Here is a 25,856-nt window from a genome sequence, read left to right on the forward strand (position 1 = left end):
GTTGCCCAGGCTGGAGTGCAGTGGCACGATCATGGCTCACTGCAGCCTGGAACTCCTGGGCTCAAGCGATCCTCCCACCTCAACCTCCTGAGTAGCTGGGACTACAGGCGTGCACCAGCATACCCGGTTAATTTTTTAATTTTTTTTTTTTTCAGAGACAGAGTCTCGCTGTGTTGCCCAGGCTGGTCTTGAACTCCTGGGCTCAAGCGATCCTCCTGCCTCGGCCTCCCAAAGTGCTGAAATTACAAATGTGAGCCGCGGCACCCAGCAGCAGCTATCCCATTTGGAGAAAACTCTCCTGCACTCCCCTGCCTGAGGCAATTCCTCTGGCTGAATGGGGCCCTCAATTCACAAGGGTTCCCTTAAACGGCTGGGCGCATTCCACTATGTTAAACCTAAAGATGTCCACTAGGGGGCAGCAACCACCTAACCCCAACACCAACTCCGACATTGATTGCAGTTTGGTTGATATTTAAGGTATTCAGTGGGACTTTGTAACTTCCTCACTATCTGCGGGTGTCTGGTATTATTGATTGTTGGATCATCTTCCTCAAGAATCAGCTCAAAAGGTTTCTGGTTTCCCCTTCCCATCTCTTCCTGATCCACACACTTTATTTATTTTTATTTATTTATTTTTTGAGACAGATGCTCTGTCGCTCAGGCTAGAGTGCAGTGGTACCATCTCGGCTCACTGTAACCTCTGCCTCCTGGGTTCAAGCGATTCTCCTGCCTCAGCCTCACAAGTAGCTGGGATTATAGGCGCCACCACAGCCAGCTGATTTTTGTATTTTTAGTAGAGATGGGTTTCACCATGTTGGCCAGGCTGGTCTCGAACCCCTGACGTCAAGTGATCCACCCGTCTCAGCCTCCCAAAGTGCAGTGATTACAGGTGTGAGCCACCGCGCCTGGCCGCACACACTTTACTCAGGCCGTTTGGTTACTGAATGTGGCAGTCCCAGAAGAGGCTTCATCTCTTCTTGGCTGCATCTTGGATAGTCCCTGAGATAGAAGTGCTGGACGAGTTACAGAGACCCGAGGTCAGGAGATCGAGACCATCCTGGCTAACACGGTGAAACCCCATGTCTACTAAAAATACAAAAAATTAGCCAGGCATGGTGGCGGGCACCTGTAGTCCCAGCTACTCGGGAGGCTGAGGCAGGATAATAGCGTGAACCCGGGAGGCAGAGCTTGCAGTGAGCCAAGATTGCACCACTGGACTCCAGCCTGGGCGACAGAGCAAGACTCCATCTCAAAAAAAAAAAAAAAAAAAAAAAAAAGTACAATTCTGCCCGCTGACCATTGTTGGGAATGGTGCATCTTTCTTTCCACTGGACAGCCTGGTGGTCACACCCTCCAGATGGCAGTTTAGCCCTGAGGGGGCAAAGTAGGGGATTCAAACTAATGCTGGTTTAGGCACCAGAATCCCCTTGTTGGACCAACACGGTGCTAGATCAGGAGGGCACACTATAGCCTGCGGGATACATCTGGCCTGTGACCTGTTTCTGTATGGTCTATAAGCTAACAAAGGTTTTTATATATTTTAAAGAATGGTTTTTTTTTGTTTGTTTTTTGTTTTTTTTTTTTTTTTTTGAGATGGAGTGTCGCTTTGTTGCCCAGGCTGGAGTGCAGTGGTGCAATCTTGGCTCACTGCAAGCTCCGCTTCCTGGGTTCACGCCATTCTCCTGCCTCAGCTTCCTGAGTAGCTGGAATTAAAGGCGCCTGCCACCATGCCCAGCTAATTTTTGTATTTTTAGTAGAGATGCGGTTTCTCCATGTTGGCCATCCTGGTCTTGAACTCCTGACCTCAAGTGATCCACCTGCCTCAGCCTCCCAAAGTGCTTGAATTACAGGCGTGAGCTACCGCCCAGCCAAGAATTGTTTTTTTTTTTTTTTTTTTTTTTTTTTTTAAAAGCCAGGTGTAGTGGCTCACCTCTGTAATCCTAGCACTTGGGGAGGCTGAAGCAGAAGGATCACTTGAGCCCAGGAGTTCAAGACTAGCCTGGGCTATGTGGTGAAAGGCTGTCTCTACAAAAAATTAAAAATTAGCTGGGTGTGCTGGTGCATGCCTGTAGTCCCAGCTATTCGGGAGGCTGAGGTGGGAGGATCGCTTGAGCCTGGGAGGTGGCAGCTGCAGTGAGCTATTATTGTACCATTGCCCTCCAGCCTCGGTGACAGAGCAAGATCTTGTTTCAAAAAGAAAAAAGAAAAAGATGACCATGCCACAGAAAACAAATGCCCTACAAAACCCAAAATACTATTACCTGGTTCTTTACAGAAAAAGTTGGCTGACTCCTGTGTTAGTTGAAACAACCTGCTGATATTACTCATGTGGCTTAACTGAGACAATGTAATGGTAATTCCAGTCAAGCCTAGCAACGAAATCAAATGACTGTCTCTTCTCAGGGTGGGGAGGTAAGCTGCGGCATGCCCATTGTGGACGGGGGTTGATTTTAGGCTCATCTCTTGTCACCCTGTAATTGTTTGTAAAGACATCAAAGATCAGATCAGTCTTATTTTTAAATTTCTTTTTTTGGTATTTTAGCAGATCAGTCTAAAGTTCTCTGCTCTACTTATAATGCATAATAGAGTCGCCTTAGACTATATCCTGGTTGTCCAAAGTAAGACGTATGGGTCCTCTGGGACCAGTTTTTACTTTTTTTTTTTTTTTTTTTGCGATGGAGTTTTGCTCTTGTTGCCCAGGCTGGAGTGCAATGGCACAATCTCAGCTCGTTGCAACCTCTGCCTCCCGGGTTCAAATTATTCTCCTGCCTCAGCCTCCCGAGTAGCTGCAATTACAGGCATGTGGCGCACCATGCCTGGCTAATTTTGTATTTTTAGTAGACACGTGGTTTCTCCATGTTGATCAGCTGGTCTTGAACTCCTGACCTGAGGTGATCCGCCCTCCTCGGCCTCCCAAAGTGCTGGGATTACAGACGCGAGCCACCACACCCAGCCTTTTAAACTTTTTTTATTTTAATTTTATTGTATTAGAGACAGGGTCTTGCTCTGTCACCTAGGCTAGAGTACAGTGGCATGATCTTGGCTCACTGCAACCTCAGCCTTCTGGGTTCAGGGGATCCTCCCGCCTCAGCCTCCCAAGTAGCTACGATTACAGGTGTGCCACCACTTCTGGCTAATATTGTTTTTGTATTTTTTGTAGAGATGGGCCTTCACCACATTGCCCAGGATGATCTTGAACTCCTAAGATTAAATGATCTGCTGGTCTCAGCCTCCCAAAGTACAGGGACTACAGGCATGAGCCACTTTGAGACTTATTCACAGTTGGCTGAGTCTAGGACCCTGGGGGGCATAGTTGAGAGTTGAGGTCAATACTCAAGGTTGGCCTGATCCTGCTGTCGGGAGTCCCATCACAAGTGGCCTTTAATTAAAGGCCAAATGAGACAAATTGAAGTGAATTTTTTTTTTTTTTTTTTTTTTTTTTAAGACGGAGTCTCTGTGGCCCAGGCTGGAGTGCAATGGCACAATCTTGCCTCACTGCAACCTCTGCCTCCCAGGTTTAAGCGATTCTTCTGCTTTAGCCTCCCAAGTAGCTGGGATTACAGGCGCCCACCACGACGCCTGGCTGTTTTTTTTGTATTTTTAGTAGAGACAGGGTTTCCCCATGTTGGCCAGGCTAGTTTCAAACTCCTGACCTCAAGTGATCTCAGCCTCCCAAAGTGCTGGGATTACAGGCGTGAGCCACCACGCCTGGCCTGAAGTGATTTTATTCCAGCCTGTTAGTCAGATGAATCAGAGTGGCTGATGGGTGTTAGAGTCATTTGAAAACTTGCCAGAAGCTAAGATAATGCGGGTCTGGGGGTGGGTATTGCTGCGTTGGGAGGCTGTCCTCCACATGTGTCTTGTGTTCCTGCATGTTGTGTGGGGTGTGCATGGCTACAAGGCCCTGGTCAGTGTTTCTTCAGGGTTGTTTATGCAGCTGGCAAACTTGAGCGATGAGGCAACCCCTCCCCTCACACAGAGGCTTGCTTGTCGATTGCTATAAAGCAGAGGGGGTTCCCTAAGCTCAGTGCTCCTCTCCTGTAATACAACCCTCTGTACGTGCAGGCATCCACCTGGGCCCTGGCATTGCCCCTACAGAGTTTGGAGAGAAAGAACAATCAATGAAAACATGCTGTGTTTATGCTGCTGGCTGTACTGGGAGGAATATGGCCTTTTGTCTCTGACCTGGGAGTTTCATGTCTTCTGCCAAGATACATTAGATAGATAGATACATTAGGTAGATAGATACATTAGATATAGATCGATACATTAGATATAGATAGATACATTAGATATAGATAGATACATTAGATATAGATAGATACATTAGATATAGATACATTAGATATAGATAGATATATTATAGATATATTAGATATAGATAGATACATTAGATATAGATACATTAGATACAGATAGATACATTGGATACAGATAGATACATTAGATACAGATAGATACATTAGATACAGATAGGTACATTAGATATAGATAGATATATTAGATATAGATACATTAGATATAGATAGATACATAGATACATAGATACACAGATACATACACAGATACATACACAGATACATACACAGATACATACACAGATACATACACAGATATATACATAGATAGATAGATAGATAGATAGATAGATAGATAGATTCATTTATTTATTGAGACAGAGTCTTGCTCTGTTGCCCAAGCTGGAGGGTAGTGGCTTGTTCTTGGCTCACTGCAACCTCCACCTCCTGGGTTCAAGTGATTCTCCTGCCTCAGCCTCCCCAGCAGCTGGGATTTCATGCCCACCTAATTTTTGTATTTTTAGTACAGACAGGGTTTCACCATGTTGCCCAGGCTGGTCTCAAACTCCTGACCTCAGGTGATCCTCCCGCCTCGGCCTCTCAAAGTGCCGGGATTACAGGTGTGCACTACTGCGCCTGGCCAGATGCCACTGTTAAGTGCTTTTTTGGGAAGAGGTTGCTCACACTTCCATTTGTACAAGGGATACTTGCATTCTATTACATGGAAGCACAATGATGTTTTCTTGTTGTATGAAAGTTTAAATAAGGGTAGATTGGTGTGAACGGATACTGAGTAGCCAAAATGTTGGCCTGTGTTGGACACTGTTGCCTCTCAGTTCCATATTCTTCTTTCTTCTCTTTCCTATTGATGGCCAGGCTAGGAAGCCTGCAAAACGTATTCCCCAGGCTCCTGTGGTGTTCAGTCAGTGAGGCATGTTGCTTTCTGCTGCTTTAAATGCTTTACTCACAGCCCTAACCTCTTTGCACTCAATTCCAGCACTTATGTCATCTCTGCGTCTACTGCTTGTCTTTTTCTCTTGTGAGTTGCAATTTTGATTCTTTGTATGCTAAGCAATTTTGGGTTGTATTCTGGACATCTTAAATATTATGTGATAAGGTGCTGGGTCTTGTCTATGTAGATTGTTGATACTTTTTGTGCGGGGGGGGGGTTGTTTTGTTTCGTTTTTGACACAAGGTCTCCCTCTGTCTTCTAGGCTGGGGTGCAGTGGCGTGATCTTGGTTCACTGCAACCTCTGCCTCCCAGGTTCAAGAGATTCTCCCACCTCAGCCTCTTGAGTAGCTGAGATTACAGGCATGTGCCACCACAGCCCAGCTAATTTTTGTATTTTTATTAGAGATGGGTTTCATCATATTGCTCAAGCTGGTCTTGAACTTCGGACCTCAGGTGATCCACCCGCCTCGGCCTCCCAAAGTACTGGGATTACAGGCATGAGCCACCACGCCCGGCCTGTTTTTGTTTTGTTGAGACAGGGTCTCGCTCTGTTGCTCAGGCTGGAGTGCAGTGGCATGACCTCAGCTCACTGCAGCCTCCACCTCCCAAGCTCAAGTGATCCTCTCACCTCAGCCTCCCGACTACCTGGGATTACAGGCACATGCCACCATGCCCAGCTAATTTTTGTATTTTTTGGTATAGATGGGGTTTCACCATATTGGCCAGGCTGGTCTTGAACTCCTGACTGCAAGTGGTCCTCCTGCCTCGGCCTCCCAAAGTGCTGTGATTACAGACGTGAGCCACCACACCCGGCGATACTTTTGTTTTGACAGGTCACTGACCTAGTTTGGTTCAGCGCAGGGCTTCTGAGCAGCCTGCTGTGGGTTGTGGTTTCAGGTGAGTTCTGACTTCAAAGTCATTACAATGACTTTCTAATCTGTCTTCCCCATGGACCACCCACTGGCCAGACTGGAACCCAGATGGTGTAGAATCCCTTCATTGTGTCTTCAACATCTTTGGAATGCTGTTTAGGCTCAGATCCACGTGCATCTTAGGGGCAAACAGAGAAATTCATAAAAGCAACTTTATTAGGTCACTTTCCCAATCTCCTCCCTCTCTGCGGTACTTTCTGGTTTCTCTCCCCTTTGTTGGTCCTCCAGCCAGAGAGCTGGGGCCTCAGCTACCCCACTTGCCTCACACTTCCTGCGACTGAACCTGCATCTAGGGCGAAGTGGGCAGGAGGATGCAGGGGGAAAGAAAGCAATGGGGATGGATGCTGTCCCCGGGGGACCACAGAGCCTTGATCAGGGAGGAGAGGACAGAGAAAGAAACAGAAAAAGGGGAAATGGGGGATTCCCCCACACTCTGATCATTAAAAGGCATTCATTCATTCATTTATTTGAGATGGAGTCTCACCCTGCCGCCCAGGTTGGAGTGCAGTGGTGTGATCTTGGCTCACTGCAACCCCCACCTCCTGGGTTCAAGTGATTCTCCCACCTCATCCTGCTTAGTAGCTGGGATTAAAGGCATCCACCACCACGCCTGGCTAATTTTTGTATTTTTTGGTAGAGACGGGGTTTCACCATGTTGGCCAGGCTGGTCTTAAACTCCTGACCTCAAGTGATCCACCAACCTCAGCGTCCCAAAGTGCTGGGATTACAGGTGTGAGCAACCGCGCCTAGCTGGCCCTTATTATTATTATAAAGATGATAATATATTCATTGAACTTAGGGCCTTAGGACATTTTTTTTCAGAGTCTTACAATCTTGCTCTGTCACGCAGGCTGGAGTGCAGTGGTGTGATCATAGCTCACTGCAGCCTTGACCTCCCAGGCTCAGGCAACACTCCCACCTCAGCCTCCCAAGTAGCTGGGACCACAGGCGCATGCCACCACACCAGGCTAATTTTTAATTATTTTTTTCCAGAGACAGGGGATCTTGCTATGTTGCCGAGGCTGGTCTTCAATTCCTGGGCTCAAGCAATCCTCCCACCTTAGCCTCCCAAAGAGCTGGGATTACAGATGTGAGCCACCACACCTGGCCCTGAAAATTTTGTTTACAATGAACAATTTTAAGAGATTGATTATTGTTTTCGAAGTGGAATAGCAGCAAATAGTCCTTTCTTTGCTCAAGAGCCCTATTTGGATATTCAGAAGTTCTTATTAATGTTTCCCTTCCTCCCGCTTCTCTGCACGACCCTCCCTCCCCTGCTGCTTCTACACCAATGTATCTGGACTTGGATGGCTCGGGGCATTGGGCTGAGCCCATCGCTGAAGGACCTGAGGCTGGGAACGGTGGGCTGTGGGCAGGTTAAGGGGGAAGAAGAGGCTGGAAAGTTTCTGGGCCCCCCGTAGGAGGGAAGACTCCCTGGGACTCTCACTCACCAGGGGGTTGCTGAGCGTCACTGAGGCTGCTTTGGTGTGGCCTTTCTGCCTTTGACGGCAGGAGGAACCGGGGTGAGAACAAAGCTATTGGCAAAGGAGAAAGGGGAGCAGTTAGGGGATCCAGGAATCAGGCCTCTGCCCCTTCTCCTTCAGCGTCTCCCTCTTTCTTTCTCTCTTTTTCTTTCTTTCTCTTTTTCTTTTCCTTTTCTTTTTCTTTCTTTTCTTTCTTTTTCGCTTTTTCTTTTTCTTTCTTTCTCTTTTTCTTTTTCTTTCTTTCCTTTCATTTTTTCTTTCCTTTCCTCTTTTTCTCCTTTCCTTCCTTCCTTCCTTCTCTCTTTCTCTTTCTTTCTTTTTCTTGGAGATTCCACTCTTGTTGCCCAGGCTGAAGTGCAATGGTACAATCTTACCTCATTGCAACCTCCGCCTCACGGATTCAAGTGATTCTCCTGCCTCAGTCTCCCGAGTAGCTGGGATTACAGGCACGTGCCACCATGCCCGGCTAATTTTTGTATTTTTAGTAGAAAAGGGATTTCGCCATGTTGGCCAGGCTGGTCTCGAACTCCTGACCTCAGGTGATCTGCCTGCCTCGGCCTCCCAAAGTGCTGGGATTACAGGTGTGAGCCACCGCGCCCAGCTTCCATTGCTTTCTGTTCCCAGTCCCCAACACACACATCTAGAAACGCAAGTTCGATGAGAGCCAGGATTTTTATCTGTCCCATTTCTGGTTGTATCCCTGACACCTAGAACAGATGAGAGTTCTTGACACAGAGTATGTACTCCGTAAATATTTTTAGGCCGAGCGTGGTGGTTCACGCCTGTAGTCCCAGCACTTTGGGAGGCCAAGGAGGGAGGATTGCTTGACCCCAGGAGTTTAAGACCCGCCTGGGCAACATAGGAGATGCTGTCTCTACAAAATAAAAAAATAACGAAATAGCTGTGCATGGTGGTGTACCCCTGTCATCCCAGCTACTTGGGAGGCTGAGGTGGGAGAATCATTTGGTCCCAGGAGTTGGAGGCTGCGGTGAGACATCATTGCACCACTGTACTTCAGGCTAGGTGACAGAATTAGACCCTGTCTCTAAAAGAAAAAAATAAAAAATATTTAAAAATTAGATCAATGAGTTAATGAATGAAAAGGTGTTTGGGGCTGGGTGCAGTGGCTCATGCCTGTAATCCCAGAACTTTGGAATGTTGAGTTGGGCAGATCACTTGAGGTCAGGAGTTCGAGACGAGCCTGCCCAACGTGGTGAAAGCCCGTCTCTACTAAAAATACAGAACTTAGCCGGGCGTGGTGGCGGGCACCTGTAATCCCAGCTATTCAGGAAGCTGAGGCAGGAGAATCACTTGAACCCGGGAGGCAGAGGTTGCAGTGAGCCAAGATCGTGCCATTGCACTCCAGCCTGGGCAAGAGTGAGATTCTGTCTCAAAAAAAAAAAAAAAGGCAGCTCTTGGAAGGAAGAGGTTAACTGCCTTCTAGGGCAGACTCTAGAAGGGTGGACTTTTTACTTTTTGTCTACCCCTAAGGATGAGTTGGGAATTGGGCAGATGGAGAAAGGTGGGAAGATTATCCCAGGCAGAGGGAACTGCGTGTATGGAGGACCGAGGCAGGGAGCTGCAGGTGGAGCCTGGCTCGTAAGTCCCTGTGGCTTCGGTGCGGAGAGCGATTGGCAAATAATGCAGGATGAAGCTGGACAGACTTGATGAGGTCATCAAAGTAGAGAAGCTGGGAATTTTTCCTGGTACACTGGGCAGCCGTGGGAGGGCTATGAGCAAAGAAGAAGCAGGCTCTTCTCTGGGGCCATTTGAGGAGTGGGCTGGAGGGAACACAGTGAAGGCTGGGAGGCTGGGTTGATGGTCCAGGCAGGAAAGGGTGAGGTATGAATGAGCTGGGGTCCAGGTGTGGAGATGAAGTAGGTGGAATTGGGCAGAGAAGTCAGGAGGCAGCAGGGATGGGGCTGGGGGCTGTTGGGGTGTGGGGAGGCGAAGGGGAGGAAAGGAGAGAGGAAGGTGCCTGGGGTGTGGCCTGGTGACTGGGCAGACAGTGGCTCCATTCCTGAGAGGTACAGAATCTGGGAGAATGGGGTCTGGGAGGCAGATGCTGAGTGTGAGAGACTGTGGGGAGAGGAGGTGGGCCAAGAGGCATTTCAACTTAATTTAAAAATTCTGCACATAACATTTTATGATGAGGCCAGGCGCAATAGCTCACGCCTGTAATCCCAGTTACTTGGGAGACTGAGGCAGGAGAATTGCTTGAATGCGGGAGGTGGAGGTTGCAGTGAGCCGAGAGCTGCGTCACTGCACTCCATCCTGGGCGACAGCACAAGACTTCGTCTCAAAACAAAACAAAACAAAAAAATACCCCCAAACAACAAAACATTTTATTATGGAAAAAGTTATAACCTACAGAAAAGTAGAGAAAATCATATAACGAAACCCCACGTACTCATCATTCAGCTCATTCAGCTTCAGTGTGAAATATTTCTGCTGTTCCTCTTTTGTTTACGACTCCATCCGCAATTAATTATATTTTGCTGCAGTATTTAATAGCACATCTGGTGCTTCTTAAAAATGGAAATGATTTTTTTTTTTTTGGCTACAGTAATGGTATAATATGTTCTCTAAAGAATTGACACTGTGCTGAAAATGCCAAAAAAAAAAAAAAAAAAGAACATAAATGGGTCAGGTGCAGTGGCTCATACCTGTAATCTCAGTACTTTGGGAGGCTGAGGCAAGAGGATTGCTTGAGCCCAGGAGTTCGAGACCAGCCTGGGCAACACGGCAAAATTCCATCTCTACAAAAAATAAAACATAAAAAATTAGCCAGGTGTGGTGATGTGTGCCTGAGGTTCCAGTTACTGGAGAGGCTCAGGCAGGAGGATTGCTTGAACCCTGGAGCTCGAGGCTGCAGTGAGCTATGATTGTACCACTGCACTCCAGCCTGGGCAACACAGTAAGAACTCCGTCTCAAACAACATAAATGTCATTCATCATTGCAATTCTCATGCAACTGATGTTAAAGTTTGGTTCTATATCCTCCCCGACACTTTACACAGATATTTTTGCAAAAGTAGGAGTATACCATTGTAACAGGAATGCCACACCAAAGGTTGCTGCCTAGCCATGAGAACACCTCACCTGAGTGGTCCAAGCTGGTGGTCAGAGATGAGCATCTAGAGGCACCTTTGTCACCCAGTAGACTAGGCTCTCCACTTTCCTGCCACTTCCTTTAAATGGACCATTCAGACATTTGCCTGTGAATTTAAAGTGACCCACACCCTTTTCCCCTGTACACCTACTCCACTGGCTGTGATGCATATTCTCTCTCTCTCTCTGACTCCTTTTCTTCCCTGCCTTGCAGGACCCAGGGATGGAGCAGTGTCCTCACTCATTGCACCCACCCTGCCCAGGATCTGTAAGTAATAAATCTTTGACCTTATGTATTTCTTTATTTTAATTTGATTTCCATAGGTTATTGGGAAATAGGTGGTGTTTGGTTACATGAGTAAGCTCTTTAGTGGTGATCTGTGAGATTTTGGTGCGATTATCTCCTGAGGAGTATATACTGAGCCCAATTTGTAGTCTTTTACTCCTAACCCCTTTCCCACTCTTCCCATCCTGAGTCCTCAAAGTCCATTGTGTCATTCTTCTACCTTTGCATCCTCATAGCTTAGCTCCCACTTATGACTAAGAACATATGATATTTGGTTTTCCATTCCTGAGTTACTTCACTTGGAATAATAGTCTCTAATCCCATCTAGGTTGCTGCGAATGCCATTAATTCATTCCTTTTTATGGCTAGGTAGTATTCCATCGCATATATATGTGTGTGTATATCTATCTATCTATATAGATAGATATACACACACACCATAGTTTCCTTATCCACTCATTGATTGATGGTGGGCATTTGTGTTGGTTCCACATTTTTGCAATTGCAAATTGTGCTGCTATAAACGTGTGTGCAACTATCTTTTTCATATAACTTCTTTTCTTCTGGGTACATACCCAGGATTGGGTGTTGTTTTTTTTGTTTGTTTTTTGTTTTTTCTGTTTTTTTTTTTATGAAGTCTCGCTTTGTCACCAGGCTGGAGTGCAGTGATGTGATCTCGGCTCACTGCAACCTCTGCCTCCCGGGTTCAGGCAATTCTCCTGCCTCAGCCTCCTAAGTAGCTGGGATTACAGGTGCATGCCACCACGCCCAGCTAATTTTTGTATTTTTAGTAGAGATGGGGTTTCACCATGTTGACCAGGATGGTCTTGATCTCTTGACCTCGTGATCCTCCCACCTCAGCCTCCCAAAGTGCTGGGATTACAGGTGTGAGCCACTGCGCCCGGCACCCAGGAGTGGTTTTACTGGATCAAATGGTAGCTCTACTTTTAGTCCTTTAAGGAATCTCCGCACTGTTTTCCATCGTGGCTGTACTAGTTTACATTCCCACCAGCAGTGTAGAAGTGTTGCCTTTACACCACATCCACGGCAACATCTATTGTGTCTTAATTTTTTGATTATGACCATTCTTGCAGGAGTAAGGCGGTATCTCACTGTGGTTTGGATTTGCATTTCGCTGACCATTAGTGATGTTGAGCATTTTTTCATATGTTTCTTGGCCATTTGTACATCTTCTTTTGAGAATTGTCTGTTCATGTCCTTAGCCCACTTTTTGATGGGATTGTTTTTGTTCTTGCTAATTTGAGTTTGTCGTAGTTTCTGGATATTGATATTAGTCCTTTGTCAGATGTGTAGATTGTGAAGATGTTCTCCCACTCTGTGGGTTGTTGGTTTACTCTGCTGACTGTTCCTTCCACCGTGCAAAAGCTCTTTAGTTTAATTAAGGCCCAGCTATTTATCTTTGTTTTTATTGCATTTGCTTTTGGGCTCTTGGTCAGGAAATCCTTGCCTAAGTCAATGTCTAAAAGGGTTTCCCCAATGATATCGTTTAGATTTTTTATGGTTTCAGGGCTTAGATTTAAGTCCTTGATCCATCTGCATTGATTTTTGTATAAGGTGAGAGAGGAGGATGCAGTTTCATTCTACACGTGGCTGCCGGTGATCCCAGCACCATTTGTTGAACAGTGTGGCCTTTCCCCACTTTGTTTTTGTTCGCTTTGCTTTGACCTTATTTTCTCCTCTTTTTTTTTTTTTTTTTTTTTTTTTTTTGACATGTAGTCTCGCTCTGTCGCCCAGGCTGGAGTGCAGCGGCGCAATCTCGGCTCACTGCAAGCTCCACCTCCCGGGTTCACACCATTCTCCTGCCTCAGCCTCCCAAGTAGCTGGGACTACAGGTGCCCGCCACCACGCCCGGCTAATATTTTGTATTTTTAGTAGAGATGGGGTTTCACCGTGTTAGGATGGTCTTGATCTCCTGACCTCGTGATCCGCCAGCCTCAGCCTCCCAAAGTGCTGGGATTACAGGCGTGAGCCACCGCGCCCGGCCTGCTTTGACCTTATTTTCTATTGTGGTGATGTATCAAATTTGTGTCCCTCATCTGAATATGTAGGGGCTACCCCAGGCTGGGTTTTTCCCAAGAAGCCAGGGAGAACACGGGCGGGATCCCAGTGCCGCAGTGATGGTTCGGTGTAAACTGGACACAGGTCGGATGAGAGTCATAAGGGTGTCTGGGGTAGAACAAGTGTTCTGTGGGGCGGATCCTTGGTCATGTCAGACAACTAGGCATTAGGTCATCCACCAGGTAGAAGTAGTCTGAGAAGTGCACATCCAGGTGTGGATAAATGTAGACATCACACCCAGCTGCCCTCCTGTCCCGTTAGGGAAGTGTTGCCAGCCACTCTGGCACTGGAACCTCAATTCAGCTTGGGGCTCTCAAAACACCCATATAAGTTGTAATCTCCTGGCTGGGCATGGTGGCTCATGCCTGTAATCCTGGCACTTTGGGAGACTGAGGTGGGCAGATCACCTGAGGTTGGCAGATCACCTGAGGTTGGGAGTTTGAGACCAGCCTGGCCAACATGGTGAAACCCCATCTGTACTAAAAATACAAAAATTAGCCGGGTGCAGTTGCATGCACCTGTCGTCCTAGCTACTCGTGAGGCTGAGGCAGGAAATCGCGTGAGCCTGGGAGGTGGAGGTTGCAGTGAGCTGAGATCATGCCATTGCACTCCAGCCTGGGCGACAGAGCAAGACTGTGTCTCAAAAAGGATTGTAGCAATTCAGTCGCGTCGACAGGCTCCGTTTCTAATTCTAGTTCCCTTGCTGTTTCTACTACATCTGCAGTGATTTCCTCCACGGAAGTCTTGAACCCCTCAAAGTCATCCATGAGAGCCAGAATCAACTTCTCCCAAACTCCTGTTAATGTTGATATTTTGACCTCCTCCCATGAATCATGAATGTCCTTAACAGCATCTGGAATTGTGACTTCTTTCCAGAAGGTTTTTAATTTACTTTGCCCAGATCCATCAGAGGAATCACTATCTATAGCAGCTATCTGTAGCCTTACAAAGAGTATTTCTTAAGTAATAAGACTTGAAAGTAAAAATGACTCCTTGATCCATGGGCTGCAGAATGGATGTTGTGTCAACAAGCAGGTAAACAGTGTTGATCTCCTCATACATTTCCATCAGAGCTCTTGGTTGACCAAGTGCATTATCAATGACCAGTAATATTTTGAAAAGATTCTTTTTCTGAACAGCAGGTCTCAACGGTGGGCTTAAAATATTCAGTAAACCATGCTATAAACAGGTAAACAGGTATGCTGTCATCCAGGCTTTGCTGTTCCATTTAAAGCACAGGCAGCGTAGATATACCATCATTTTTTTTTTTTTGAGGCAGAGTCTCACTCTGTCGCCCAGGCTGGAGTGCAGTGGCACAATCTCGGCTCACTGCAAGCTCCGCCTCCCGGGTTCATGCCGTTCTCCTGCCTCAGCCTCCCAAGTAGCTGGGACTACAGGCACCCGCCACCACGCCTGGCTAATGTTTTGCATTTTTAGTAGAGGTGGGGTTTCACTGTGCTAGCCAGGATGGTCTCGATCTCCTGACCTTGTGATCCATCTGCCTCAGCCTCCCAAAGTGCTAGGATAACAGGCATGAGCCACCGTGCCCGGCCCAGGTTTGTTCCATAGGTATACATGTGCCATGGTGGCTTGCTGTACCCATCAACCTGTCATCTACATTAGGTATTTCTCCTAATGCTATCCCTCCCCTTGCCCCCCACCCCCAACAGGCCCCAGTGTGTGGTGTTCTCCTCCTGTGTCCATGTGTTCTCATTGTTCAACTCCCACTTATGAGTGAGAACATGCGGCGTTTGGTTTTCTGTTCCTGTGTTAGTTTGCGAGAATGATGGTTTCCAGCTTTATCCATGTCCCTGCAAAGGACATGAACTCATCCTTTTTTATGGTTGCATAGTATTCCACGGTGTATATGTACTACATTTTCTTTATCCAGTCTACCATTGATGGGCATTTTGGTTGGTTCCAAGTCTTTGCTATTGTTAATACTGCTGCAATAAACATATGTGTACATGTGTCTTTATAGTAGAATGATTTATAATCCTTCGGGTGTATACCCAGCAATGAAATTGCTGGGTCAAATGGTATACCATAATTCTTAAGGGCCCTAGCTTTTTTTTTTTTTTTTTTTTTTTAAGATGGAGTCTCACTCTGTTGTCCAGGCTGGAGTGCTGTGGCATGATCCTGGCTCACTGCAACCTCTGCCTCCAGGGTTCAAGTGATTCTCCTGCCTCAGCCTCCCAAGTAGCTCGGATTACAGGTGCCCACCACCAAGCCTGGCTAATTTTTGTATTTTTAGTAGAGAATGGGTTTCACTATGTTGACCAGGCTGGTCTCGAACCCCCAACCTCAAGTGATCTGCTCACCTTGGCCTCCCAAAGTGCTGGGAATACAGGTGTGTGCTACTGTGCCCAGCTGCCCTAGCATTTTTGAAATTATAGATGAGCATTGCCTTTACTTATTTATTATTTATTTATTTATTATTTATTTATTTGAGACAGTCTTGCTCTGTCACCCAGGCTGGGGTGCAGTGGCTCAGTCTTGGCTCACTGCAACCTCTGCCTCCTGGGTTCAAGCGATCTTCCTGCCTCAGCCTCCTGAGTAGCTGGGATTATGGGTGTGCACTGCTCAGCTAATTTTTGTATTTTTAGTAGACACAGGGTTTCACCATGTTGGTCAGGCTGGTCTCAAACTCCTGACCTCAAGTGATCTGCCCACTTTGGCCTCCCAAAGTGCTGGGATTACAGGCATGAACCACCGTGTCCGGTAGAGCATTGCCTTTAACTTAAAGTAACCAGCTGCATTCGCCTCTAACAAGAAAGCCCACCTGTCCTTTGAAGCCAGTCATTGATTTCTCTATAGCTATGAAAGTCCTACATGGCATCTCCTTCCAGTAGAAGGCCTTTTGTCTCCATTGAAAAATCTGTTGTTTAGTGCAACCACCTTCATCAATGATCTTAGCTAGATCTTCTGGATAACTTACTGCAGATTCTCCATCAGGACTTGCTGCTTCACCTTGCACTTTTTTTTTTTTTTTTTTTTGAGATGAGTCTCACTTTTGTCACCCAGGTTGGAGTGCAATGGTGCGATCTTGGCTCACTGCAACCTCTGCCTCCCGGGTTGAAGTGATTCTCCTGCCTCAGCCTCCTGAGTAGCTCGGATTACAGGTGCCCACCACCACCCATGCCTGGCTAATATTTTTTTTTGTAATTTTAATAGAGACAGGGTTTTGCCATGTTGGCCAGTCTGGCTTCGAACTCCTGATCTCAGGTGATCCTCTCGCCTCAGCCTCCCAAAGTGCTGGGATTACAGGTGTGAGCCACCGCACCTGGGGCCCCCACTGCAGTTTGAGAGGCTCTATATAATAAAGGGCAGAGCACTCACGAGGCTGCTCTTCTAGGGCTGCAGTGGTCCAGTATGATACCTATTAGGCACACGTGGCTATTTTTTCTTCCCCCCCCCGACCTTTTTTTTTTTTTTTTTTTTTGAGACAGAGTCTCGCTCTGTCACCCAGCCTGGAGTATGGTGGTGCGATCTCAGCTCACTACAAGCTCCCGGGTTCACGCCATTCTCTTGCCTCAGCCTCCCAAGTAGCTGGGACTACAGGTACCTGCCACCATGCCCGGCTCATTTTTTTGTATTTTTAGTAGAGACGGGGTTTCACCGTGTTAGCCAGGGTGGTCTCGATCTTCTGACCCCGTGATCCGCCCACCTCAGCCTCCCAAAGCGCACCGCGCCTAGCCCCGGCTTTTTTTTTTTTTTTTTTTTTTTGAGACAGTCTTGCTCTGTCACCCAGGCTGGAGTGCAGAGGCGTGATGACAGCTCACTGCAGCCTTGGCCTCCCAGGCCCAAGCGATGCTCACGCCCAGCATCTTGAGTAGCTGGGACCACAGGCATGTGCCACCATGACCAGCTAATTAAAAATTTTTTTTTTTGGTAGAGACACAGTCTCCCTATGTTGCCCAGGCTAGTCTCAAACCCCTGAGCTCAAGTGATCTTCCTGTCTTGGCCTCCCAACGTGTTGGGATTACAGGTGTCAGCCACCACACCCAGCCAGTTCTTATTGAGCTGTAATTTACAGACAACAAGCACAGATACTAAATGTATACTTTAATGAGTTTTGACAAATGACCCGTCACCAACTCCCCAATTTCTGTCACTCAGAGAGTTACTTTGGGTTCCTTTCTCTTCACCCCAGAAGCAATGACTCATTTCCATCACTACATATTAGTCTGACCTGTTCTTGGGTTTTATAGATAATAGATTCATACAATAAATAGACATTTGTGTCTGGCCTGTTACATTTAATATAGAACATCTTTGCTAACCCTGAGATCATAAAGATACTCTACATTTTCTTCCAGAAGTTTCTAGTTTTGGCTTTTGAATTTAGGTCTTCGGTTCCTATTAATTTGGGGTGGGGGTATGGTATGTGGCAGGAATATGTTTATTTTTTTCTATATGGCTATACTGTAGTTCCAGCACTGTTAAAAAGACTTTCCCTTACCCATTGAATTGCTGTGATATCTTTATTGAACATCAATTGGTCATATGTGTATAGGTGGATTTCTGTTCTGTTCTATTGATGTTTTGGTTTATCTTTAGGCTAATACAACACTGCCCTGACTACTGTAGCTTTATAGTAAATCTTGAAATTAGATAGTATGAGTCTCCAACTTGTTCTTTCTCAAGATTGTTTGGACTACTTTAGGTCTTTTGCATTTTTTTTTTTTTTTTTTTTGAGATGGAGTCTTGCTCCATCACCCAGGCTGGAGTGCAGTGGTGTGATCTCAGGTCATTGCAACCTCCCTGCCTACTGAGTTCAAGCAATTCTCCTGCCTCAGCCTCCTGAGTAAGTGAAATTACGGCACCCGATTCCACGTCCGGCTAATTATTTTTTAGTAGAGATGGGGTTTCCTCATGTTGGCCAGGCTGGTCTCAAACTCCTGACCTCAGGTGATCCTCCTGCCTTGGCCTCCCAAAGTGCTGGGATGACCGGCATAAGCCACTACACCCAGCCGGTCCTTTGCATTTTCATATACATTTTAGAATCAGCTAAATTCCTCAACAAAGCTGGCTGGGATTTGAATTGCCATTGTGTTGAATCTGTAGATCAATTTGGGGAGAACTGATATCTTGTTTTTTCTGAGACAGAGTCTTACTCTGTTACTCATGCAGGAGTGCAGCGGTATGATCTCGGCTCACTGCAGCCTCTGCCTCGCAGGCTCAAGCAATTCTCCTGCCTCAGCCTCCTGAGTAGCTGGCATTACAGGTGTGTACCACTATGCCCAGCTAATTTTTTTGCATTTTTAGTAGAGACAGGGTTTCACCATGTTGGCCAGGCTGGTCTCAAACTGCTGAGCTCAAGTAATCCACTCACCTCGGCCTCCCGAAGTGCTGGGATTACAGGTGTGAGCCACCACGCCCGGCCTACACTAATGATTCTTTGAATTCATAAACAAATATTTCATTTAGGTTTTTCTCTCAAAAATACCTTATAGTTTTCAGTATAGAGATTTTTGAACATCTTTTGTTAAATATAGTCTTAGCATTTGATTTTTGAGGCTATTGTAAATTGTTTTGTTTTTAAAATTTCATTTAACTATGGTTTGTTGCTAGTATGCAGAAATGATTATTTTTATATATTGGCTTTTATTTTTATGACTTTCCTAAGTGCACTTATTCTAGTAGCTTTTTATTTTTGTAGATTCCTTAGGATTTCCTAATTACATGCTTATGACATCTGTGAATAAAGACAATTTTACTTCTTCCTAGCCAGTTTCTATGCTTTTTATATCTTTTTCTTGCCTTCTTTCACTGGCTAGGAATTTCACTATAGTGTTGGACAGAAATGGTGTAAAGGGATTTCCCTTCCCTGTTTTCGGTATTAGGGGAAAGTATTCAGTATTTCATCATTTAGTATGATGTTAGCTGTAGTTGTCATTGTTAATATCCTTAACACAATGAATGATTCTCAACCGAGGGTGATTTACCTCTTCCAGGGACATTTGGTAATGTCATGTGACTTTTTTTTTTGAGACTGAGTCTCGCTCTATCGCTCAGGCTGGAGTGCAGTGGCGCGATCTCGGCTTGTTGCAAACTCCGCCTCCCGGGTTCACGCCATTCTCCTGCCTCAGCCTCCCGAGTAGCTGGGACTACAGGCGCCTGCCACCACGCCCGGCTAAGTTTTTGTATTTTTAGTAGAGACGGGGTTTCACCGTGTTATCCAGGATGGTCTCGATCTCCTGACCTCGTGATCTGCCCGCCTTGGCCTCCCAAAGTGCTGGGATTACAGGCGTGAGCCACTGCGCCCGGCCTGTCATGTGACATTTTTCATTGTCACAAACAGCTGAGTGGGGAGCGTTGATGCTGGCATTTTGAGGGTGAAGGCTAGGGACACTGCCAAGCATTCTACGATGCACAGCACAGCCTCTCCCCACCCCAACAAAGAATTTTCTGGGCAAAATCCCCATCACGTGCAGGTGGAGAATCCCTGCCCAGCACATGGAGGACGTTCTGTTGTATTTCTAGTTTGTTGCAGGTTTTTTTTCCCCTATTAATAGGTGTTGAATTTTGTCAAATGGTTCTTCCCTTTAATCTATTAATGTAATAAATTACATTGATTTCTGGGATACAACCACTTGCTTATACTGTATCCACTTTATATATTTGTGGATTAAATTTGCTAATATACTTTTATTGAGACAGTCTCTCGTTCTGTCGCCCAGGCTGGAGTGAAGTGGCGTGATCTTAGCTCACTGTAACCTCCACCTCCCAGATTCAAGCGATTCTCCTGCCTCAGCCTCCTGAGTAACTGGGATTATAGGCGCCTGCCACCATGCCCGGCTAATTTTTATATTTTTAGTAGAGATGGGGTTTCATCATGTTAGCCAGGCTGGTCTCAAACTCCTGACCTCAAGTGATCCGCCCACCTCCCAAAGTGCTGTGATTACAGGCGCAAGCCACTGCACTGGGCCAAATTTAACTTTTAAACTCAGAAATGGGGCTATTTAGATTTTCTACTTGCATCAGTCTCTGTAATTTGTACCTTGCAAGGCGTTTAAGTTGAACTTATGGGTAAAATTTTGATCATAACATTTCATTATTATTTTGATGTCATCAGGATCTATGATGATGCTCCTTTTGTTTGTCTTAGAGTCTCTGTTGTGCAGGCTGGTTCACTGCAGCCTCTGCCTCCTGGGTTCAAGCGATTCTCTTGCCTCAGCCTCCCGAGTAGCTGGGATTACAGGCACATGCCACCACACCTGGCTAATTTTTGTATTTTTAGTAGAGATGAGATTTTGCCATGTTGACCAGGCTGGTCTCGAACTCCCGACATCAGGTGATGTGCCTGCCTCGGTCTCCCAAAGTGCTGGGATTACAGGTGTGCGCCACTGTGCCTGGCCAATTCCCTATATTTTAAATGTGGTGTTTTTTTTTTTTTTTTTCTATCTTTTCCACCAGCTACTGAGAGGGAAGTGTTATCCAAGCATGATTATGAATTTATGTGTTTCTTGCTGGAGTTCTGAACATTTTTATCTATTTTGAAACTGTTAGGAGCTGCATAAACATTTACATAATTCAGGCTTCCTGTGAATTGGCTCATTTATCACTATGAAATCCTCTTCCTAATCTCTAGTGTTACTTGCTTGACTTTGATGTTAATGTTCCCACACTAGCTTGCTCATCGGTTTGCATTGTATGTTTTTCCATTCCTGGTTTTTTTTTTTTTTTTTTTTGAGACGGAGTTTCGCTCTTGTTGCCCAGGCTGGAGTGCAATGGCACAATCTCGGCTCACTGCAACCTCCGCCTCCCGGGTTCAAGCGATTCTCCTGCCTCAGCCTCCCAAGTAGCTGGGATAACAGGCACACACCACCATGCCCGGCTAAATTTTTGTATTTTTAGTAGAGATGGGGTTTCACCATGTTGGCCAGGCTGGTCTCGAACTCTTGACCTCAGGTGATCCATCTGCCTTGGCCTCCTAAAGTGCTGGGATTACAGGCATGAACCACCATGCCTGGCCCCATTTACTTTAAACCTGTGTCTTTATAAAGGGCATCTCTTACAAACAGCAATATGGAGTCCTGCATTATTTAGGTTGATAATTGCTGCCCCGATTCTCTCCCCTCTCCCTCTGAAACTCCAATTATACATATAGTAGTCTCACAGGTCGCTGATATTTAGTTTTTCTCAATTCTTTTTCTCTTTCTGCTTCACTTTAATTTCTATGTAGCTATCTTCAAGCTAACGGATCCTCTCTTCCACTGGTTCCAGTCCATATTAAACACATCCAGTGAAACTTTCATCTTTTTTAGAATTCCCATGGGGTTCTTTAGAGTTTCAATATCTTTCCTAATATACCATCATTTTCTATTAACATATTTGTAAGTTGTTTTAAAGCTCTTGTCTGCTAATTCTAATGTCTGGGTGATCTGTGGGTCATTTTTCTCTTGGTCATGGGTTATATTTTCTTGGTTTTATTATTTTAAATAATTTAAATTTTATGCTGGATATTGTATGTAGAAGAAAAAAGGCATGTTATTTGTTTACTTTGTTTAGCCTCAATGATTTCATGCCTTTTATCCCAAAAGTCCGCTAGGATGAAGGCTATTTAGATTTTTCTAAGAGTTGAGTTGAGCTGGGGCTGGGTAACAGTCTTAATTAAATTTTTCTCCACCTTCACATGGAATTAAGAGAGCTCACTTCACCCCTTGATGCCCCAACCTTCTGCACCTGCCATCAGACTACTTCCTTTGATGTTGTCATTGAGTTTGAGTGAGTTGGGTTGTGGCTTTAGATGTTTATGGTCTTTCTTTGTGTTCAACTCCAGTGGGGCCCAGGAGTCTGAGCACCATAAGACTTATATGCACTTCCTCAGCAGAATTCCTGGGAATAGTGTGAGGATAACTGTTGAATCAAGCAGTTGACTTACGTGTTGGGGATTCTTCAAGACTACATTACCTATTGGCAGCCCATACTGCTATTAAATGCCTGGATGGTTTCTTCTTAGCTGTGCAAAAAGTCTGTCCACCTATGAAAACTCTTCCACTCACCTTACCCAGATTAAGCACTTGCCCACAGATATAAAAACATTCATGGCCAGGCGCAGTGGCTCACGCCTGTAATCCCAGCAATTTGGGAGGCCAAGGCGGGCAGATCACGAGGTCAGGAGATCGAGACCATCCTGGCTAACATGGTGAAACCCCGTCTCTACTAAAAAAACATTAGCTGGGCGTGGTGGCGGGCACCTGCTGTAGTCCCAGCTACTCGGGAGGCTGAGGCAGGAGAATGGCGTGAACCTGGGAGGCAGAACTTGCAGTGAGCCAAGATCACGCCACTGCACTCCAGCCTGGGCAACAGAGCGAGACTCCGTCTCAAAAAAAACAAAAACAAAAAAACCCACAAAACATTCATGACGTTGTGCCCAGTGCTCTTCAGTAACTTTATAAGAAAGTGTGGTTTTTATTTTATTCATTTAAAAAGCTGCTGCTACCGTCAAAGCAGGGATGTTTGCATCCTTCAACATTCTGACTAGAAAAATTCTGCTGTGAAGCATTTGTGAATCCCTATGCCTGGATGCACCCAAGACCAAGTAAGTCAGAATCTCTGGAGGAGGAACTCAGACAGGAGGGTTTTCCCATGTTCCCCAAATGACTCAAATATACAGCCTGGGTCTATAACCACTGATTGTGGCCCTATGAGCTGTAACACCCTTCTTTTGTGAGTTATAGAATTGATTTTGGAATCTTCCTCCCTCCATTTGCGATTTAAGGAAAGCTTAGAACAGTTGCACCTCTGAGACTGTTTTCTTATCTATAAAGTGGTGGATATTATATTAGAGCATTCCTCTTTTGAGTCTGAGTCTCGCTCTGTCACACGGGCTGGAGCGCAGTGGCGTGATCTCGGCTCACTGCAGCCTCCACCTCTGCCTCCCGGGTTCAAGCGATTCTCCTGCCTCAGCCTCTAGAGTAGCTGGGACCACAGGTGTGCACCACCATGCATGGCTAATTTTTGTATTTTTTAATGGGGACGGGGTTTCACCATGTCACCCAGGCAGGCTGGGCTCAAACTCCTGACCTCAGGTGATCTGTCCACCTTGGCCTCCCAAAGTGCTGGGTTACAGGCGTGAGCCACTGCGTCTGGCCGCATTCCTTTTTTCAATGGCTTTCTGTGAGAAGAAAGGATGTTATTATGAATGGAAAGGTTTTGAGTCTGAAGGGCCATGAAGCTGATGGATTGCTAAGGTAAAGGGGGGGGGCCTTTCCTTGTACCTGCGAGGCTCTGATTACTCACTTCTGAACACAGCCGTGGCCACTGCTGGTGGCCCAGAATCCCCGCACTAGAACGATGATGGATGTGGTCCGCATTGAGGTTATCAGGTTGACCAGGGCTGCAGTGGTGGCCGCCTTGACATAATTGTCATCTCCGGCCTTGTAGGAGGTGAAGGTGATGATGGTGCCCGTGCCCAGGCTCAGGGAATAGGGCACATGGGCCCCTGCTTGATGCCACAGGTCCAGGGAGGACAAGGCAGAGAGCTGTGGGTGACTGAGAAGTGTTTAGGAGTGGGCTTGGAAGGGTAGGACTACCAGTAAATAAGCAGGCTAAGGGGTCGGCTAAGGTACAGAGCAAAGGGATAAAAGGGAGGCTGGGGGCAGAAGGAAAGATGTGGGGGAAGGAGACTCAGGTCTTGAGAGTCGAGGGAGGGAGAAGGTTTGGCGTCCCGGGCCTCACCTCTGTGGTGATCATACGTCTGAGGCTGGTGACCGCACCTTCCAGGAAGAGGCAGAGGAGGATGACGGAGGGGAGGGGAGGAAGACAGAGGGGAGCATCAGCGGGGGCCTCCCAGTCAGGAGTAGAAATATGAGTGGTGTCAAGGTGGTCCAGAGGGAACACAATGGAATTATGGGAGGACGAGTCTAAGGAGACAATATTGTGGTTTGAAGGAAACAAGACGCTGCCCAGGAGTCAGGGGTGAGACTCCAAGTAAAGATGGCTTTGAAAGGGTGGGTAGTGGGACACTTAATTCCCCGGTCTTGGATTTACAGCTTATGTGAGAGTTTAAGGACAGGAGCCAGTGAGGCTAAAGACTGTGTGGAAGAACTTTATAAGTGAAAGGAGAAGAAAAGGAACTGAGAAGAGACTTGGAGAGAGAATAACATAACTAAGAGGAATGTTAGTGATTTGCCCCAGAGGTAGTTGAGCTATGGCCCCTCTCTCTGCATATCCCTATCAAACCTTTAGTAAAGTCTACTTTTGTAGGAGTGGTTTATTTTTGGAAGCTGTGAAGAGATGGCGAGCTGAGTCTCCAGGAGTGGAGATGGATGACGTGAAAGGTGACCACCTGCATGAATGCAGGGACCAGGAGGTACAGGTAGAGTTTACCAAAATAATCTAATAAACACACTGAAATACATTTTTTTTTTTTTAAGACAGGGTCTTGCTCTGTGGCCCAGGCTGGTGTGCAGTGGCACGATCTCGGCTCACTGCAACCTCTGCCTCTGGGGCTCAAGCAATTCTCCTGCCTCAGTCTCTTAAGTAGCTGGGACTACAGGCATGCACCACCACACATGGCTAATTTTTGTATTTTTACTAGAGATGAGGTTTCACCATATTGGCCAGGCTGGTCTCGAACTCCTGGGCTCAATCGATCCTCCCGCCTCGGTCTCCCAGTGTACTGGGATTACAGGCATGAGCCACTGCACCTGGCCTGAAATACATTTTCGATGTAAAGGGAGCATGATCCAGATGCCAAGGAGATGGATTGAAAGAAAATACTCCCAGGCTGGGTGTGGTGGCTCATGCCTATAATCCAGACACTTTGGGAGGTGGGTAGATCACTTGAGGTCACGAGTTCAAGACCAGCCTGGCTGACATGGAGAAACCCCATCCCTACTAAAAAATATAAAAGTTAGCTGGGTGGGGTCATGGGCACCTGTAGTCGCAGCTACTCAGGAGGCTGAGGCAGGAGAATTGCTTGACCTGGGAGGCAGAGATTGCAGTGAGCTGAGATCATGCCATTGGACTCCACCCTGGGTAACAGAGCAAGACTCCATCTTAAAAAAAAAAAAAAAAAAAAAAAAAAAAAAAGGCTGGACGTGGTGACTCATGCCTGTAATCCCAGCACTTTGGGAGGCTGAGGCAGGCGATCACGAGGTCAAGAGATCAAGACCATCCTGGCCAACATGGTGAAACCCCATCTCTACTAAAAATACAAAAATTAGCTGGGCGTGGTGGCATGCCCTTGTAATCCCAGCTACTCAGGAGGCTGAAGTAGGAGAATCGCTTGAACCCAGGAGGCAGAGGCTGCAGTGAGCCGTGATTACATTGCACTCCAGCCTGGCAACAGAGTGAGACTCAGTCTCAAAAAAATAAATAAATACAAAAAATTACCTGGGCGTGGTGGTGGGTGCCTGTAATCCCAGCTACTCAGGAGGCTGAGGCAGGAGAATCACTTGAGTCTGGGAGGCAGAGGTTGCAGTGAGCTGAGATAGCACCATTGCACTCCAACCTGGGCAACAAGAGCAAAACTCAGTCTCAAAAAAAAAAAAAAAAAAAAAGAGTACCTGGAATGGAATTGGTGCCACTCAGCTCCTTTAGGGGTTAACATGTCAAAATGCAGAGAGGTGGAGGTTGCAGGGTTCAGCTGGGGAGACTGTGGTCTGATCTGAAAGGTTGCCCACAGGTCTCTCTGCATGCAGCAATGTGGGGATTTGGTTGATAGTGAGGCATTTCTTCAAGCTGTCAATGGAACAGCAGTTC

Source organism: Nomascus leucogenys, chromosome 10, assembly GCF_006542625.1.
Source record: "Nomascus leucogenys isolate Asia chromosome 10, Asia_NLE_v1, whole genome shotgun sequence".
In the NCBI taxonomy this organism is placed as follows: Eukaryota; Metazoa; Chordata; class Mammalia; order Primates; family Hylobatidae; genus Nomascus; species Nomascus leucogenys.